The following is an 8012-nucleotide window of genomic DNA, read 5'->3' on the forward strand; positions in this document are numbered from 1 at the left end:
AAGTAATAATTCGAAATTTGTAAAATAAAACGTCTCTATTTTCTCAATTTGAGCTAAGCCGGAGTTATTATAATAGGATAATAATAAATAATTATGGTTATGACGCAAAATTAGTTAGTGTTCAAATTATAAATACCATTCTTTTTCGATGCTGTCGAATAATGTCCTTAACAAAGCACAATTGAGCCGCAAAGAGTTGTGTTCGCTAGAATTTAATAAGAATAAATAATAGTTTAAGGTTTGTATTATGAAAGCTTACACTGAATATGTTATAAAGCTGATATTTTTAAAAATCAAATTATAATGCCACAAGATTACATGTAAGTTTATTTTTGTTTTACATTAAGTATTTATGAAGTTCACTAGGATTTAGTTGCTTTTGAAGATAGTTTACTTACCTAGTTTTCTTTCGTAGAATCAAAGATTTTTTCTATACTTATTAACTTTTATTTAACTTTGAGACTTTATACATATTATTATTAAATCATTTACATTAAAGGTGAGGTGACTGATAAGGTGTAGGAATATAAGAGGCTATTAGGAAAAAATATAGATATCTGTCCTTTAAAATATAAAATTGCTTTTAAGCATTTATTTTGTTTATTTAATCTATTAATTTAAGAATACTAATTCGATAATAAAAATTAACTCTTATAATGGAAGTTATAAAACTAAAATGATTAATTACCGTTTTGGTAAAAATTGTGTACATTTACATAAGACAAATAAATAAAAATACGCGCCTTTCTATTCAAGTACAAATAACTACTCAAAGTAAAATAACTTTAATTTTTCTATAACATTTAAATCCCATACGTTTTTTTTATATATTCATGTCAAAGCACAGGATTAAGCTGTTTGTTTAAGATATAAAATAAAATATGACCTAAAATAATATATGTCATGAATTCACTATAGGCTGCAACCTCTTAATGCAATTTTAGTTTTTTTGTAAAATTTCATATTGTGTTACCATTTTCAATATACATATAAGCAAAACCTGCTGCTGTTGTTTCTCCATGAAAAATAAAAGCCGACAAGGAAAAAGTACTTTTGAAGCAAAATCCTGAAATACCAGTCTTTCATGGCGGTCGAATGGCGTAGTGGTTAGTGGCCCTGACTGCTATGCCGAAGGTCCCGGGTTCGATTCCCGGCTGGGGCAGATATTTGTTTAAAGACAGATATTTGTACTCGGGTCTTGGGTGTTGATATTTATATTTAGTATATATCTATCTATGTATTTGTGTAGATATATCAGCTGTCCGACACCCATAACACAGGTTCTGCCTAGCTTGGGGTCGGATAGCCGTGTGTGAGATGTCCCCACATATTTATTTATTATTTTATTATTATCATGAAATAACAGTCAGTTTTTACAAAATTATGCATTCTATCACAGATATAAAAGTAATGAATTCATACAATTGATGCACTGTGAAAAATACCATAGTCAAAATTATTTCTAAATATCTAGATGTTGTGTCCACTTTAAAGCATTTCATACATAATAATTATCATTATATACTTACGTATTAAGTTGATATATTTTTCATTTACTCATGGTTTTTATGTACTTTAATGTTTATTTGTAATAATTTAAATACTGAGTATGTTTAAATAGTTTTGGTAAGTTCATTCTAATTGTGATCGCTTTATTAAAATTAATTAATGTAAATAAACATGTGCAATTTTATGCAATAATTTGGCATAGTGTAAATAAAAAGAATATTAAGATCTCTTTAATTGCTGGGTTATGTAATTTAAATAGTTATGTTTAATCAATTTAAATATTTATATCTATTCGCCGATGCAAGATGACACTGTGTACTTAAGTATTGACAAATAAAGCTTATTTTCCAAAGCTTGTTGTTTCAATTATTCTATTTAGCTTGTCGATGACAAACACTAGAGCTGGTTTAGGGTACTTATAAGTTTAGCATCATCGTGTTGAACGGATTAGACTGTCAGAATATCGCCACTTGCTAACTGCCCAGCTGGTTCCTTATCGACGTAGATATGTAGGTACGTCACTATATCGCGATTCACCATAAATACGGCCCTATGATTGGTGGAACACGACTTAAACGAGTTTATCGATATCGATAACAAACCCGTGTAGCAGCCGCTGGGGTGCATCGGCTGTACTCATACAAAGTGCATTTGATACGTCACTCATTTCAAAACCTATCAAATGCCGTTAGCCGTTATATCTGTCACTTTCTGTTTGTGTACTGTCAAAGCACGTTTCCTATATCACCTAGCCTACACAGAGAATAAATGCCGTAGCCTTGAGTCGTACAGCGACCGCAGGAAGCATTACAAACTTCAATCACTTGAGGCTCGGAGAAGGTGTAACGACATAATATTCCTGACCAAAACTGTTCAAGGAAAGGTGGATTCTCCAGAAATTTTAGGAAAAATTAAAATATACATACCACGTTCAGGCAGCCGACTTCAAAACAGAAAAACCTTTTATCTTCCGACATACAATAGCGTCCAGGACTCAATTGATGTTTTTGGATCCACTGTCTCATCAATTAAGTACCAGTTGAAAAGTGTTATAATATAATGTATTTGTTTTCGCGTCTACGGGTTATTTTAGTTAATTAAGTAGGTATAGCAATAATATAACACAAATACTGTTGTAGATCTTATTTTATACTGTAGTATGTAATTAACTATAGAGAATTTGTTTAAGTGAGTAGCATAAGTTGTTTACATATTAAGTTATTGGGATAGCACTAAGTTCATTTTTGTAAAAATGGCATAATTATTTTTTATGCATGTTGTGCTCACTTCTAGTAGGGCTTATTCATTGTAAGGTAGTTAGGAAACAGATTTTGAAAGCTGTAGGAACTAAGCTCAGTTTAGTGAGACAAGTAAAAAAAAAATTACAATACAATACACTTTATTTGCACCAAGAACAAAAATTACAAAAAAAACAAAACTTAAAAATAAAACAGTACAAAGAGGCTGCCTTATTGCTTATAGCAATCTCTACCAGACAACCTTTGGATGGAAGAGAGTGAGTCTATATGTTGGTGTGGTAGTTTTACAGTCGAGTTTCTTTGTGCAAATTGGCGTAAATAGCGGAATGATGGAAGCCAATGAAATATTGAACACAGATTAAACACAAACTAGATTAGGAAATTATTAACGTACTTAACTGCCAATCATAAGTGTCATTAATAAAAGGTTATCCGTAATTGAATTACTCACCTACGGGCCTTTACGCAAACGCAAATTTATATGGCGCGGGAGACACGCCACCTAGCGGTAAGTAGCTGTACTAGCTCCGCGCCATACAAATCTGCGTTTTCGATTTCACTCCTCGATAGGTGAAAAAACTCACACTCAGGGCCCTGAGTGATGTTTGTATTTTTTTTCATGAAAACACATAGGTATATATTTATTCTATTTTCAAAACTCGTTGAGCAAAAGTTGTTCAGAATGACCCCCTGAGTCACTCCCTTTCAGCTTAGTATACCCTTTTTGCAACACCCTGTATAAAAAAAATACTTATGATTTTTATACAACAGAAAACTTGAAATACAATCCAGCGCTCCTAGCGGCTAATGTGATGAACTAAATAACCGTTAATAATGCAATACAACAATAAAATAGGTATAATAATAGAGTTATCGAATATTACACTGATCGAAAGTTTTATTATTTAAACATACATATTTTCAATATTATCTCTTCAGTTATTTTGGTACAAAGGCTTGTAGAAATTATGGAAAAAACTGTGCACACACAGTCTAAAAAAGTAACACCCCTTATTATGTTAGTGATAAAAAAAATAACCAAACTAACATTTAAAACCCCGACATTCAATACACTTTAACACTTGAGAGCTATGTTTCCACAGACAGATACGCAGATACACAGACACATTAAACTTATAACACCTCTCTTTTTCGCCAGGGGTTAAAACCAATAATATAGCGACCCTAAGTTCGCCCACATAAAGTACTAGGAGTCAATAACCGGTAGGAGGTCTCCAGTACAGCATAAAAAGAGTTGAATGACCGAGGCACGGAATAAATTGCGTTCTCTGCATTGCCGTATAACACTTTTGTAGGTATAGAATTAGAATAAGTTATTTGTTACCTGATATGACATGAATAATATTGAGACGGATAAAAAATAATAATATTGACTAGTGTTTTGTAACACTTAAGTGGATTGCGGAAGAGCCGTGGCTAGTGTTGCCCAAATGCAAGAACAAGACGAGACTTAGCCAGTCTTGGTCTTGGTCTTGCGCCAATACACCTGGTCTTGGTCTTGGTCTTGGTCTTGCGCCAATACACCTGGTCTTGGTCTTGGTCTTGGTCTTGCGCTCCCAGTCTTGGTCTTGGTCTTGGTCTTGCAGCAAGAGTCTTGCAAGTCTTGCAATTACCTATTAGTCTATTACTATTTATTAAAGTTTACTTTTTGATTTTAATAGATATTTTTTTATTCGCTATGTTTATGGTATTAGTCGTAATGCGCATAGGTCCAGTTTTTCATTTTCTTTGATACAGTTTTTTGCATCTCATAGAATTCCTAAGCGTACTTACCTATACACCGAACTGTTACACCTAACTACTCAGTGAAATAGCGCTCTGCAAGACGCAAGAGTCTTGCAGGCTATGTCTTGTTCTTGCTCAAGTCTTGCACGGTCAGTCTTGGTCTTGGTCTTGCTAAAAATACGCGGTCTTGTTCTTGGTCTTGGTCTTGCAAAAACGCAAGAACAAGACCAAGACTGCAAGACCAAGACTGAATTTGGGCAACACTAGCCGTGGCGTGGCTGTCTCGTACTTACTATAAATAATAAAATAAATAAATAGTCATTTATTTCAGGCTATACACCCATATTACACACACTTTAAGATTACAAGATAGATATAAACAAACTTACTTACACAGATAATGATAAGATTAAGGCCCGCAAGCTCCGCTTCGCCTTAAAAAGTTTATTAAAGTAGTTCTTTTGTCAGTGACTTGAAAAATACATACATTGTAATGTAACCTGTGTTGAGGGCCTAGTACAGGGTATGTATCGGCAACATTAATATCTTTCACCTATGAGTTTTAGCATGAAGTTCGCGCTGGCGCTGGTGGATAATTATCTAATTTGTTAACTGTATGTATGTATGATAATAATATATGCTCTAACCTGTAGTCAGAAACATCAATGAGATAAAATAATAAAACAAAGAAAGTAAGATTTTAGTGTCAAAGCTATAAAAAGTGCAGACGACTTTCGTAGCAAAATCTTCGTAGCACGACGTAGCTCGTAGCCTCGTAGCACAGGCGTAGCACAGCTTTTCTTATTATAATTTGTGAGCTTTTTCCGTTTTGATTTTCAATGTAGAAATATTATGTTCTATGGACTTAACCTCTTTATCTGCTTATATACCAACAGACTGCGTTATATATCAGATGCATTTAATGAAATTATTTTACTACGTAATTTTGTGATCCTATGCATGAGGCTTCGTAATTTTTTGGTCCCATGCATGAGGCTTTTTTACTGATTTCCAACTGTGTAACACGTAAAACTTAAAACTAAAGTTTTGAAAAGTTTTTTTGGATTAAAGTAGGAACCTAATTATACTTCTGCATACACTAATATTGTTATAAATATATCACTAAAAGCAGGTTGCTAACCTATATTTAATGAAACCGAACCACAATTACTAGAAATCGTACGCCCAGCCCGTGTCGTGCAAAAGTGCATATAATAGGTAATTATGTACAGGGTGACCTATTTCTTACGCTTCGAAGTATTCTTGGCCGGTTATCCACTGCCGCCGATTTTACCGGGACAGTAAGAATGACAAGATGGTGAAAATATCTTAATATTTAATGTATGTTGTCGTTTTGCGGGTGAATAACCACCTAGCGGTATGTACACGCTCTACACTTGCTCTGCGTTTTATACAGGGTGGATTGTTATCTTTGAGTAAAATTTTCTATCTACATCATTAAGTGAGGTAGAGGTATGGTATGAGGTACGTACTTAGGTATCCTTCACGCGGCTTCACAAAATTGCCCCCTGTGTACAAAAATTTGCATTCATTTTCACTGCTTCATCGGTAAAAAAAACCTAAACCAGGCTCTTTGCTCACTATTTTGTCGACGGCAGTGGGCAAACTACCTTCAGATTGCATTAAATGCGACTTATTTTGCGGATGCATAGAAATGCGGCAGTGGTTTTTATTATGAGACGAATGGTGACGAGTTGTGTTCTGAAGAACTAGGCCTTTTATTAATTCTCCTCATATTGCAGGTTGTGATAAGAGATAGATAAAGATAAAGATAAAAGAAAGTTTATTTCGAGTTAATCTTAATACTAACATGCTAAAAATCTATTGACTTAAACAATAACAATAGTCACATAGGTACATAGTTAAAAGAACAAAAAAATATAAACTCGAAAATGGACGTGGACTCAGCATAAGGCTACTCAAATATTATAAATATAAGAATAGCGCTGATTTTCAGCCACGCCCATGCCACAATTTAAAATTAAAAGTAAAAAAAAAGAAAACAATATTAACTACTTAACATTAATTTGTTTCAAACATAGCCGAGCATATTACATATTATAATTTTATTACACTATATCCTTATTTTTACTTTATTTTTCATAAGTGGTAGGTAGTTTCATCTAAGTAACTGGTAGGTACATACTAATTCTAAATCCAATAATGTACACACAACGCAATTCTACTATTATTACATACATTATCTTCTAATATTTTCGGTGTCTTTTTGGATCATAAGCAAGATTGTAATATTGATACAATATTGTTTTAGGAGGTGCTGGTTCGAGTCCAAGAAGAGTAGCGTACTTAGTACTAAAACAATTTGTTTTTAATCGGATTTTTGGATACTTATCAGCGACTAGAACATGGAAATAATAGGTGTACTAACATGGTGACACGTCAACAAAATACACAAAAGCGCTTGCAGAGCTACTTAGAGCTTCGAAGTTTGTATGTTAACAATAAATATATTATGAAACATATTTACTGTACTTTACTGAAGCTGTTTGCTCTAGAGGTAGATACTTTATCTCATTTGTTGACTGTACTAAAAGCTGCATGCATTCAAATATAAACCAAAGCCCATTAGCCGCTGTCGCAAAACCGTCAGATCGAACTTGAATTAAATTCCTAGTGATGGAATTGAATCGATTGGCAATAGTTTAGCATACTGAAGGTGACAAATCGTTGACCTAGACTGAGTAGAGCTTTTGGCAAAATACCAGAGAAAGAGAGTAGATAGTTATAGGAGTAGATCATTATCCCTGTATATATATACAGGGTGAGTTACATCCGAAAATAGTCCACAGAGCTCTTCATTCTGAACAAACTTTTGTTATAATGTCATTGGGATATCATAAGAAAACCCTACCTCAAAAAAACTCTTTTCGTATATAGGATGCAAAAATAAGTCGGGCACTGGAAGGAAAATATCTTAAATACTCAAGTTCTTAAGACATTACTTTATTTTTGATAAGAAACAAAACCGCATTTAAAGTTTTTACACTCTTTTGTCTCGACTGGGACTCGAATAAAAATAACTAATCATCTTTGATATAAATTGTGACGTGATTTGTAACCATCACTCTTTATATCAGTCTCAGAGGTCACCCGACTATTTTTAGTTGACACACATACACTGATAAACTTTATCTTGTTTTCTTAAGTACCTATATATATATATTATTCTCTGTTCTATTAGATCTATAACTTCTTTTATTTTTGTTTGTCAACATCGCTTTGCTTTAAAGTTTTAGATTTACAGTGCACATTTAGGAGCAAATGCGAATATGTATATACCAAAAACAAAAATAAACAGCGTTGCCAGAATGTTACAAAAGTAACATTTTACGTTACTTTTGACCCTCTTGTGTTACCTCCATGTTACACGACACAATATGTTATATTTGTGTTACTTTTTAGATTTACTAGGAAATAAAAAAAAATGAATGAAACGATTCCAAGTATTATACATTT

The sequence above is a fragment of the Plutella xylostella genome, chromosome 7, assembly GCF_932276165.1.
Source record: "Plutella xylostella chromosome 7, ilPluXylo3.1, whole genome shotgun sequence".
Taxonomy (NCBI): Eukaryota; Metazoa; Arthropoda; class Insecta; order Lepidoptera; family Plutellidae; genus Plutella; species Plutella xylostella.